Source organism: Lygodium microphyllum, chromosome 28, assembly GCF_053477565.2.
Source record: "Lygodium microphyllum isolate KBCC chromosome 28, Lygodium_microphyllum_v1.1.10, whole genome shotgun sequence".
NCBI lineage: Eukaryota > Viridiplantae > Streptophyta > Polypodiopsida > Schizaeales > Lygodiaceae > Lygodium > Lygodium microphyllum.
This window is the reverse complement of record NC_141162.1, coordinates 4763871-4777240: the sequence shown is the minus strand read 5'-3', so window position 1 is coordinate 4777240 and position 13370 is coordinate 4763871. Positions and strand designations below refer to the sequence as shown.

The following is a 13370-nucleotide window of genomic DNA, read 5'->3' as shown; positions in this document are numbered from 1 at the left end:
CATTATGAAGCAACTACCTAATCCAAAAGTTGGAAAGCAAGTAATAGAGGCTAGGGTAATGGATTTTGATGGCCAAAAAGTCACTCGTCCAATCAGATCATGAATATGAGGTCATTTGCCCCTCCATCCGGACCAAAACCACTTACCAAAAATAGTGTGAACGCTGTCGTAGAGTTCACGCAAGGGCTGCAGAACACGGGGTTCAAGATACAGCAAGGAAAGAGGCTAACAAGAAGATCTCAATATTTGATGCCAAAGATCACTATATTGCTTGTCAAGTAAATTACAAGAGGTCCATGTTCAGAAAAATCTGTAGTATCTCATAATCAGCTTCACATTCAGATGTTCGAGGACAGCTCTGTCATTGGCTCATAGGCTTGATGAGTTCTGCTGAACAAAAAGAAAGGGCCAGCTTTCTAGGTTTGGGACATATGACTTCTCCATCTCAAGCATCAGCCTGAAACCCTGATCTATTCATCTCTGATCTATTGTCTTTCGTAGTGAAAGCAGCAATGTGACAGTTTTCAGAAACTGAGAGATACAATGTGTCACGCTGACCAATCTGCAGAGTTCCCTGCGTTGAGGCCAGCTGTGGGGAAGATCTGTATTCTGCAGGATCACGGGAAAGGGTATGCTCCGAGGGAGGTATCTGGAATTGATCACGACGCAGCTATGACGCGGATGAATTCTGCACCTGCCTCATCTCATGACTGCTAACTATTTTATCAATCTCATCAATAAAAACAATTCCATCTGACTCTGCAAGCTGAATGGCATCTTTGGTATGTTGGTCAGTATTCAGATGTTTTTCCATCTCAAGTTCAGCCAACTTCTGCTTTGCATCTTTCACTGGCATCTCTACCTTTTGGCTCTTTGTTACCTTCTCTATCTTGTAAACAAAATCACACACTCCAATTCCACCTCCACCTGTCAAATCGAATGGCACACACATCCTTCCCTCAGGTAACTCTATGGTTACTAATTTCGTGTCCAACCCACCACTGTTATACAGCTGACGATAGCCATGATAAGCCTCTTGTTCCTCTAGGGTTAGATTTCCACGCTCTTTTGATCCATTCAATCCAGTCAACTTGAATAATATTTGTTCTGCCACAGCTTCCTCGACTTCTTTGCTGAGCTGAGATCGCACTTTTTGGCGCTGCAGTTGAATTGCATTGTCAGCCAGATCACGGATGATCTGATCAACATCTCGACCATGAAACCCCACCTCTGTAAATTTTGTTGCCTCGACCTTAACAAAGGGAGCATCAGCAAGCTTTGCAAGTCGTCTAGCAATCTCCGACTTTCCGCATCCTGTAGGACCAATCATTAATATATTTTTGGGGACAATTTCTTCCCTGAGTTCAGGTGGGACACGGTGTCTACGCCATCTATTTCCTCTGCAGCAACATTGGCTAATTCTCTGATAGCTTCATCCGTAAAGATAAGATCAACACCCTCAGTTTTCATAAGCAGCACCTGCTGCTTAATCAAACTTGTTTCAGGCTCAGTCAAAATACGGTAAAGATCCTCCCGATTAAGACCTTTCAATTCAACTCGAATGGGCAATCGCCCCTGCAATTCTTGTGCTTACCATGCTGCCCTCGATAATTGGCAACAAATCACGTTGTACTCCCTCTGCACTTGCATCAGCACCATGCCTGCAACCTGTCGAGTACTAACTGATCATTTGTAACTTTGTCGAAGGCGTTGCAGCACTTCAAATGTCCATGTGGAATGGTGTCATATTATGTCTGCCTTCGGATAACATATTGATCACTGGCCGTGGAAGAGACATGTGTTGCAGCAATCCACTACTAAGTCGCACTTATCAATGTTGCCTTTTGAAACTAAAGAATCTGCCTGAGGAAGCTGCGGAGTGGCATAAGAAGCTTGAGGGGCTGACGACTCCATTGCTAACGATTGTGGCACTTATGGTGAAGATTGTTCGGCTGGAAAATCTGTCTGGGGTTTGGCACCAATCTGTCCTGGATAGGACTATCCATATGGAGGAACAGTTGGTGCATATGCCACCGGTGAAGAATAAGATCCTTGAGATGTCGTTTTAATCTGTATCCAATCTTGCGCGAAAGACTGTTTATGGCGTCTTCGCAGATCAGATGATCCAGAAGCACAGTACTGACAAATCATAAAGAATCAGACCTCAAGTGCATGGTGAAGCCTGTCGCATTATATGCACTGGAGAGAAAGAACCTTCTCGGAAAAGCCCTGAGGCAGAAAAGCCGACCCAGGGTCCACAGGCAGACTACACACAGACTCAGACCGACCGAGAGAAAAGAGAGACAGGAAGAGCTCCCCATTCGAATTCTTCCCTCCGTTTTTTCCGCCACCACTCGATATTCTTGGACCAATCTAAGAATATCTTTTTCTATTCTTTCCCCTTTTCTTTCTCTGTAACGGTGCAAAAAGCCAAGGGATCCCCAAGCATTTGGTATTACCAAAGCATCCTTTAAACTCACTCCATAAAGTGATGTTCCTATGCCACATCCAAGGATCCCACCAGCAAACTGCCCCAGAATATACCAACGAACATCAAGCCAAGGGAACTTCCCTACACTTGCAAATCCTGTTGTCACTGCTGGGTTCACTTATGCTCTAGATATGTGCCCAAATGAAAAGATAACAAAGATGATGCTAAATGCATCACTTTCAGCATACATATCCACCGCAGCAGTCCCAAGTGCTGTACATACCCAGCAATAAGTGCATTCCAAGAGTCTTCATCTCAACAAGGGAACCCGTTCAGCACTCCTTAAGCTTTGCCCATTACACATGATATTCCTGAATTTACACCTTTGTCTTCATAGCTTAAATGTCAGCTTCTATAAAGCTTCCTTTGATTCCACGGTATCCTACACTTTTCTTCGAGTTCATCATTAAAATTATCAGCTGGATAATGTCCTTTGGCATCAGTTTTTCATATTTTTCTAATACACGCACATCATGCATCCAAACAAAATCATACGCATGCACTAAGGGAATATATACATCGGATGCGGATTATCAAAATGCATCACACAAACAATGAATCACACGCAGAAATTAACACAAATGCACAACAAAAAAAATGGAGGTAAATACGCCTCGGATGCGCAGCAACACGACATCCACCCCCTCTAAACCTGCGCATCCTCCGGATGTGCCTACTATCCAGGATCATTCAAGTCCACAAACAGGTCAAGTCCATCTTCTGATTCTAGTAGACCTGTTTCTCCATCGGCTTCATCATCTATGTCTTCTGTCTCTTCTGCTTGTCTTTCTCCTATCTGCTCTTCTTCTGTCAATGCTTCAAGTGCATATTCTTCATCTTCTCTTCTCTTGAAAATCTTGACTCGTTTTCCAGCAATAGGCACCCTCAATTTTGTTCCATCTAACTCAGCCAGCTCATAGGTACCATTGTCAAAAACCTTTTTCACTTCATACGGTCCAAACCATCTTTGAACCATTTTTCTCATGCTACTATGCTGATTTTCTAGACTACTGTCATAGACTAGAACCCAATCTCCTTCTTTTATGGCTCTAGGCCTCAAGCGATGCCTTAAATCAAACCTGTCCTTATTTCTGAGACGGGCTGCCTTCAAACGGTCAACGGCTAGCTGCACATCTTCTGTCCTTCTCTCTAGTTGACGAATCCGAAGGGCTAACAGCTCTTCCCTTGATAAATTCTCATGCCACGGAAGAACACTCCAAGTGAGAGCACAAATTTCAGTAGGCATGACAGGTTTTTGCCCATACATCAACTCCACAGGCATGTATCCAGTAGTCACACTATGTGTAGAGCGATCAGCCCACAATGCAAAAGGTAGTAATCTCGGCCAATCTCCAATCCGACCTCTACAAGCTTTTGCCAATGCTTTAACTATTGGCGGATGTCCTCTTTCACTTTTGCCATTTCCCTCTGGATTATAGGCAGTAGTAAGAGCCAATTTAATCCCAAGCCGTGAGAAGAATTCTCTAGCTTCATCAGCATCTAGTTCTCCACGATCAGCTGTAATCTTGCCTATACATCCATACCTGCAAAATATTTCTTCCAACAAGAATTTACATACTGTAGTGGTGGTCTTCGTTCGCAACGGTCTACCTTCAACATAGTTTGTAAGATCCTCCCTAGCCAAGACAAGATATCTCATCTGCCAAAGTCCCACTGGCAAAGTAACCAAGTCTACCACCCACTTGTAATGCATACATAGTGGATAAGTCGGATGCAACTCATCACGATGTCGCACTAAAGAGTAAAGCTGGCAGTCCCTGCAAGTCTCCACAAAATTAGAAACATCTTTATACATCCCTTTCCACCAGTATCTTTCTTTGATTTTCTCATAGGTAGCCCACACACCTCTATGTCCAGCCCATGAGCTCTCATGAAACTCTCACATAATCTGTATCTGCATCGCTACATCACAAACTACTCTCAAGGGCAAGCCTCCTCTCTTTCTTGGATGCTTCCAAAGAAAACCATCTTTCAAGAAATACCCATAAGCCTTCCTTCTGATTTTCTTAAATTCATCATCTGTCCAATCAGCTCTTCGAGTCAATGAACTTAGATACTGTCCAATTTGCAGCCACTCATCAACATAAAGTTCTTCAATAAAAGCTTCAACAGTAGATACATGACAATCATGAATAAGGACAGAAGCAGCAAACTCTGTCTCATCTTCTTCTGCAAGCATTGACTCCTCATCCTCATATCTCGCTCTAGAAAGCATGTCAGCAACTGGATTATCTTTCCCTGCTATGTGTCGAAATTCTGGATTCAATGATTTGATATAGGCAATCCACCGAAGCATCGCTATATCTGGAGTCGAGCAACTAGTAATCATGCCAAGCAAAGGCAAACAATCTGTTTCCACAATAACTGAAGCTCCAATAAAATACCCTTTGTCACACTTCAGTGCAGTGACTACTCCCCACAACTCTCTTTTAATCTGCGGATATCTCCTTTGTCGCTCATTAAGAACTTTAGCTCCAAAGCGGATTGCATACCTATTTCCATCAGCATCATCCTGTCCCACAGCCCGACCTATGCCAATAGGGCTAGTATCAACTGTCAACATGATCGGCCGTCCACATTGATAATCCGCCTTGCGTAGAGTAGGAGCTGATTGCAACAGCTTCTTGAGCTTACGCATGGCTTTTGAATGCTTCTCATCCCAATGAAATTTCTGCCCCTTTCGAAGCAGCTGATAGAGAACATCTGCAATATGAGCAAAATGAGGAATCCAAATCATGTAAAATACACAAGCTCCCACAAATCTCCGCACCTCTGAAGTAGTCGAGCAATACTCTGCAATCCTGTTTATGGCATCCACCTTTGCAGGAGAAGGCTTTCTGCCATAGTATCCAACCATATGCCCAACTATGATGACTTCATTAACACCAAAGACAGATTTTAGCCCTGAAAGTGTCAAATTTACCTCCTCTAATCGTGTCAAAATTTGCTCACAAGCAATCAAGTGATCAGCCACAAACTGTCTACATCCACGCAAATCAAGACTTTCATTCTTTTCTTCTTCTGCACAACCCTTAATAGGCACATCATCTAGAAAAGGCATGGTAAACTGCGGAATATAGTCTCGAAGAACTCTATGCATAGCATTCATCATATGAGCAACTGAGTTTGTAGCACCTTGAGGCAAGGTACACATCCTCACAAGACCAATAGGTGTCCGCATAGTAGTAATATCCCTGCTTTCCAAGGCAAGCTGAAACTGATCATAACCTGAATACAAGTCTCCTAGAGAATAGATGGCTCGTCCTGCAAAAGCCTCAGCAAATTCATCCACAACTGGACCTGTACCCACATTCCTGATTGTCACTTTGTTCACGGGCTGCATATCCTGAATAAATCTCAAAGTACCATTCTTCTTTGGTACAGTAAACCACCTGTTAGAATAAGGTGCAGAAGAGGGTTCCAAAATCCCCATTTTAATCTTCTCATTCAGCAACTCTATCAGCTTTGGCAAGTGTGCTTTAGGCACAGGTATAGGACGTATATTCCATGGTACATGAGGAACAGTGAAGATGACCATAGGTGCAACCAATTCGGGACTAATGCAGCCAATTTCATGTGGAAAGAAAGCAAATGCCTTACCATGACGTCCAAGCATCTCTCTAAAACATTCTTTTTCCACTGGAAGCAAAAAATCATCATTTCCAATCTTCAATTCTGCAAGAGTTTCAGCTGTAAACTTATGTCCAATATTTGCAGGATCCCTCAACATAGGCTGCTTCATAGCTTTTTCAATCTGTTCATCACTATCAGAAGGAAGCGGGCCTGCAACTGGCTTAACCTTCTTATCAACTGTTTTATATTTTGTGTCAACCTTGGCATCATTCAAGCACTCTTTCCTTTGCTGCAATTTTTGCAAATTTTCAGTATCTTTCAACTCTGTTGGCTGAAAAATTTCAGCCTTTAGCTCTATGGACTGCATGGGTGCAGTCTGAAACTCTGTATGCAAAAATTTTTCTGCATTCAACTCTGTTGGCTGAATGAATTCAGCCCTCGGCTCTATGGACTGCATAGATGCATCCTGAAATTCTGTATGCAGAAATTTTTCTGCATTCAACTCTGTTGGCTGAATGAATTCAGCCCTCTGCAATTCTATTAGCTGATCAAGATCAGCCATAAATTCAGTTTGCTGAGTTTTCTCAGCCTCTAACTCTGTTTGCAGCATAAAACCAGAAATTTCCTGAAACATATCCAAGGTTTGCACAGGTATGATCTTTGAACCCTTGCATACATCAGTTTTCAGCATTGCTCTTATCTCAAACAATGTATCTGCATAAGACATCCCTTCATACAATCCATCCACATGCTCTTCTGCTTGCAAGATACCTGCATTCTTCAACTCTTTCTCCTTACGACCAATGTACTGCCTGGCAGCTCTAGGCAAATCTGAAAATTTCTGATAACTTACTGAACTATCTGAAGTAAACCCAACAAAGTTATTGGAGAAAGACTGGCTGCCAGGAGGCGAGATCTCCTCTTTTCTCCGCTCCGTACCACTGGCGTCTCACAAGACAGCGGTACCTAATGAAAATCCAACTCCTTCGCAGGTAGTGGTGCCTCACGCAAGGAGTCCCTGTTTCTCGGATGATTTACCCCAACAGTCATAAACTGAACAGCTCGCATACCATCTTTACTGCGTATCCGCGCATAAGCTGACCCATCATCCATCACATTTGTTTCCATTCTTGCTTTTGTAATGAAAGGCTGTCCAAGAATAATCGGATAAGAGCATGAATCCTGAACAAAGCAATGATAATCCTCTTCAACATTACCAATAGAAATTCTGATACTCGGACAAGCAGCATACATATCACCAGAAGTATTATTGGCGGCTCTCATGCGCCAGCCATGCTCTGCATCCATAGGCCACTTGCCACTCTCATAAACACCTCGAGCAATAAGATTAATCTCAGAACCATGATCAACTAAAGCAATCAAGGGAATTTGTTTTTCTCCAATCCTTACCACTGTCTCAGTGGTTGCTCTAGCCCAATGACTTCGTGAAAAATGGCTGCGAGGAATGAGAATAGGGGTCTCATCATCTTCATACTGCATAGGCTGCACTATTTTCTCCAATTGCGGATTAACAGAAGCATTCTCAACCATCACTGCATCATCATGCTCTTCCCCAAGAGCTCCATGCCACAATCCCTGTAAAGCAGGTCCTTCCATCGCATGTCGTTTCCTCCGCAAAAGATCCTGCATTTGATCCTGTATTTCTCTTCTAGCAATCCCAAGAGCCTCTCCAACAGTAAAAGTGACTTCACTATTCAATATTCTTTCATGAAAAATCTTACTCATATCCGTTTGCATATCAAGGTCTGACAAGAGCTTGAATCCTGGCTCTTTTCTTGGTTGCCTCTTTTCTTTTTGCTTGTCTCCCATTGGTTGATCAGAACCTGTTTGAGCTGGAGAATTTGGCATAGGTGGAGCTGTAACAGGTGGTGAAACAAAGTCACCCCCTCTAGTCTTTTTGGAGGAGCTAGGACCCTCCTCATCTCTTCTTCTCTTTTCCTCAACCATGGCATCTAAACCCTGCGTTTTAGCCATATAAGCAAAAATAGAATACCTGTCAACAGGAGAATCCCATCCTGTTTCTCCTCGGATGCTAGAGCCCACACAAGTCATAGTAGAAGTTTGAACTTTCCCTCTTCTCGCTATCTCCAAGGCAGAAGACCATAAAGCAGAGTCTCCATCAGATTTCTGCTCAAGCTGGACTCCAAAAGCTGAAGCATCTCCTCTAACACTCACATAAGCTGATCGCGTAGCCATATCATCAACAAGCTTCTTCATACCTCCCTTACCAAAGTTCGTGTCAAGAGGAGCGCCAGTCTCTGTCAGCCATATCTTCCCATCTTGTCCCCAGAACACTACATTCTTCTTACGTGCTTCCTGAAAAGCATCACAATCTCTGCAATGTTGATGCTCTGTACTATCACACCAAATACATCGTCGCCCTTTTCTTTGACCAGCTGGAAAAGCAGTCACTGGAGCAGGTGCTACAGCAGGTACTGACATAAGTTGCTCCTTTAACTTACCAACTTCAGCTTTGACTGCTTCAATTGTCAAATCCGCCAAGCCTTTAATAACATCATCTACAGATAAGGGCACTGGAGCAGGAGGAACTGGTGGATTCATAACAGGAGGAGTAGGCTTAGGCAAAGAAGTTGCAGCAGGGGTAGAAGAAGAAGTCTCCAAAGATTTCTCAGGAACTGATCCTGTATTTTGATGCAATCTGACTCTCCTGCGCTGCTTCTTGACAAGAGCATTCACAGCATCAATGACATGTCTCCACTCAGTCTTTAAACCTGAATCAATAGCTTGATCTTCCAAAAGATCATCCAATTTTTCTTGTAAATCAGCATCTGCAGCTTGCAAAAATAACTCCACTTTCTGCATCTCCAAAGCTTGCTGTTCAGTCCCATCCAACTGATCATAACGGCTTTCAAACTCTCGCAGAAGAGCAGTAATAGAAAGTCCCTTATTAGGCATAGAAACCCATGCTAAAAAATTCCTGCGATTCATAAGACCTGTATCCTCCAGGAAATATTCATCTTTTAATGCCTTTTTAAATTCAGCCCAACCTGCATGTGCCTCTTGAATTTTTGCAATTCGACCTTCAAGAGCGCGCACCACGATCCGCAAGAAGTAGCGGCTCCAAACATCTTGAGAAACCCCAAAAAACTTAATCTTTTCTTCATATAAATGCAGGTAAGTTGACACTTGCTGGCCATTAAACTGCTTCATCTCCTGTTGGACAGCTTTCAAAGCATCCATAGCATCACTGTCTCGTTTTGCATGAGCTTGCTGCTGCATATACATGGTAAATGACTGAAATAGGTTCTTCATGACATTATCATCTGTCATCTCTTCTTGCGAGTCTCCCATCTTGCTGATGACGCAGCACTTTCACGTCGGGTTCACCAGAAATGTCGTAGAGTTCACGCAAGGGCTGCAGAACACGGGGTTCAAGATACAGCAAGGAAAGAGGCTAACAAGAAGATCTCAATATTTGATGCCAAAGATCACTATATTGCTTGTCAAGTAAATTACAAGAGGTCCATGTTCAGAAAAATCTGTAGTATCTCATAATCAGCTTCACATTCAGATGTTCGAGGACAGCTCTGCCATTGGCTCATAGGCTTGATGAGTTCTGCTGAACAGAAAGAAAGGGCCAGCTTTCTAGGTTTGGGACATATGACTTCTCCATCTCAAGCATCAGCCTGAAACCCTGATCTATTCATCTCTGATCTATTGTCTTTCGTAGTGAAAGTAGCAATGTGACAGTTTTCAGAAACTGAGAGATACAATGTGTCACGCTGACCAATCTGCAGAGTTCCCTGCGTTGAGGCCAGCTGTGGGGAAGATCTGTATTCTGCAGGATCACGGGAAAGGGTATGCTCCGAGGGAGGTATCTGGAATTGATCACGACGTAGCTATGATGCGGATGAATTCTGCACCTGCCTCATCTCATGACTGCTAACTATTTTATCAATCTCATCAATAAAAACAATTCCATCTGACTCTGCAAGCTGAATGGCATCTTTGGTATGTTGGTCAGTGTTCAAATGTTTTTCCATCTCAAGTTCAGCCAACTTCTGCTTTGCATCTTTCACTGGCATCTCTACCTTTTGGCTCTTTGTTACCTTCTCTATCTTGTAAACAAAATCACACACTCCAATTCCACCTCCACCTGTCAAATCGAATGGCACACACATCCTTCCCTCAGGTAACTCTATGGTTACTAATTTCGTGTCCAACCCACCACTGTTATACAGCTGACGATAGCCATGATAAGCCTCTTGTTCCTCTAGGGTTAGATTTCCATGCTCTTTTGATCCATTCAATCCAGTCAACTTGAATAATATTTGTTCTGCCACAGCTTCCTCGACTTCTTTGCTGAGCTGAGATCGCACTTTTTGGCGCTGCAGTTGAATTGCATTGTCAGCCAGATCACGGATGATCTGATCAACATCTCGACCATGAAACCCCACCTCTGTAAATTTTGTTGCCTCGACCTTAACAAAGGGAGCATCAGCAAGCTTTGCAAGTCGTCTAGCAATCTCCGACTTTCCGCATCCTGTAGGACCAATCATTAATATATTTTTGGGGACAATTTCTTCCCTGAGTTCAGGTGGGACACGGTGTCTACGCCATCTATTTCCTCTGCAGCAACATTGGCTAATTCTCTGATAGCTTCATCCGTAAAGATAAGATCAACACCCTCAGTTTTCATAAGCAGCACCTGCTGCTTAATCAAACTTGTTTCAGGCTCAGTCAAAATACGGTAAAGATCCTCCCGATTAAGACCTTTCAATTCAACTCGAATGGGCAATCGCCCCTGCAATTCTTGTGCTTACCATGCTGCCCTCGATAATTGGCAACAAATCACGTTGTACTCCCTCTGCACTTGCATCAGCACCATGCCTGCAACCTGTCGAGTACTAACTGATCATTTGTAACTCTGTCGAAGGCGTCGCAGCACTTCAAATGTCCATGTGGAATGGTGTCATATTATGTCTGCCTTCGGATAACATATTGATCACTGGCCGTGGAAGAGACATGTGTTGCAACAATCCACTACTAAGTCGCACTTATCAATGTTGCCTTTTGAAACTAAAGAATCTGCCTGAGGAAGCTGCGGAGTGGCATAAGAAGCTTGAGGGGCTGACGACTCCATTGCTAACGATTGTGGCACTTATGGTGAAGATTGTTTGGCTGGAAAATCTGTCTGGGGTTTGGCACCAATCTGTCCTGGATAGGACTATCCATATGGAGGAACAGTTGGTGCATATGCCACCGGTGAAGAATAAGATCCTTGAGATGTCGTTTTAATCTGTATCCAATCTTGCGCGAAAGACTGTTTATGGCGTCTTCGCAGATCAGATGATCCAGAAGCACAGTACTGACAAATCATAAAGAATCAGACCTCAAGTGCATGGTGAAGCCTGTCGCATTATATGCATTGGAGAGAAAGAACCTTCTCGGAAAAGCCCTGAGGCAGAAAAGCCGACCCAGGGTCCACAGGCAGACTACACACAGACTCAGACCGACCGAGAGAAAAGAGAGACAGGAAGAGCTTCCCATTCGAATTCTTCCCTCCGTTTTTTCCGCCACCACTCGATATTCTTGGACCAATCTAAGAATATCTTTTTCTATTCTTTCCCCTTTTCTTTCTCTGTAACGGTGCAGAAAGCCAAGGGATCCCCAAGCATTTGGTATTACCAAAGCATCCTTTAAACTCACTCCATAAAGTGATGTTCCTATGCCACATCCAAGGATCCCACCAGCAAACTGCCCCAGAATATACCAACGAACATCAAGCCAAGGGAACTTCCCTACACTTGCAAATCCTGTTGTCACTGCTGGGTTCACTTATGCTCTAGATATGTGCCCAAATGAAAAGATAACAAAGATGATGCTAAATGCATCACTTTCAGCATACATATCCACCGCAGTAGTCCCAAGTGCTATACATACCCAGCAATAAGTGCATTCCAAGAGTCTTCATCTCGACAAGGGAACCCGTTCAGCACTCCTTAAGCTTTGCCCATTACACATGATATTCCTGAATTTACACCTTTGTCTTCATAGCTTAAATGTCAGCTTCTATAAAGCTTCCTTTGATTCCACGGTATCCTGCACTTTTCTTCGAGTTCATCATTAAAATTATCAGCTGGATAATGTCCTTTGGCATCATTTTTTCATATTTTTCTAATACACGCACATCATGCATCCAAACAAAATCATACGCATGCACTAAGGGAATATATACATCGGATGCGGATTATCAAAATGCATCACACAAACAATGAATCACACGCAGAAATTAACACAAATGCACAACAAAAAAAATGGAGGTAAATACGCCTCGGATGCGCAGCAACACGACAACGCATTGAAGTGAATCGATTTTTTGCAAGTTATAAGCTAATATTGATTAAAAGAAGCTTAAGCCACATGAAACATCATGAAAGGGGGGGTGCCATTTTTTGGCAACCTCAAATTTGATTAAAATTTCCATTTTGCACTTGTTTGAATCATGCTTCCTCCTCTTGGGACTTAGGTGATGTAATTCTTCACTCCCAATCACTCCAAAGTGCACGATATTCGACGTAGTAAATGAAAATGTAGAAATTTAGTCTTTCTCTCTCCTCTTTCGCTCTCGCCATAAATGTTATTCATATGGGCTGAGAGGATGAGAAGGAATGGGTATCGATTTATGATGAGCTACAAAGAATGGAACAAGAAGCACAAAGGAGGTGTCAACGAACTGTAAATGAATGCCAGTGGCTTCTCATTTTTGAAAAACAATGCGTGCGTATGCGGATTATAGCATAAGTCGATTTTTTTATTGAAATTTATGATGAGTCTTTTGTTCTTATGATGAAAAATGATTGAAAATAGTCGAATATATTTGAATATGTATGGAATTATAGAATAACTAGTAATTTTCAATAATTCACATAATAGAATCAAAAGCCACAATTCGAGATTTAGTAAAAAATGATAATTTGATGGGGTTTATGATTCAAATGGTATTCCTATGGAGTTATATTGAATGTAATACTAAATTACAATCCACATAAGCTTCATAAATGTAATAATAATAATAATAATAATAATAATAATAAATATTAAACTAAATGATAAAAAATCATGAAAATGAGTTTTTTGATAGGAAAAATTAGTTTTTATGCATAAAAAATTACTATAAGCTAGTTATATGTGTGTGGATATATGGTAAATGTAGGGCATGGGGATTTGCTTTAGTCTACATCATTATGTAAAAGCATGTGTTTATCACTTTTCTACATGGATAAAATGACATGAAACATCC

At 42.3% G+C, this 13370-nt stretch overlaps 1 pseudogene across 1 annotated transcript; it reads right to left on the bottom strand.

The window, feature by feature from the left end:
- Positions 1-1395: 1395 nt before the first annotated feature.
- On the bottom strand, positions 1396-11210 carry LOC148011141 (uncharacterized; annotated as a pseudogene). Its single transcript, XR_015689257.1, has 5 exons — positions 11115-11210; positions 10958-11014; positions 10776-10871; positions 9995-10719; positions 1396-1661 (listed from the first exon to the last, which is right to left on the bottom strand). The product of XR_015689257.1 is annotated as an uncharacterized LOC148011141 (transcript).
- Positions 11211-13370: the final 2160 nt, after the last annotated feature.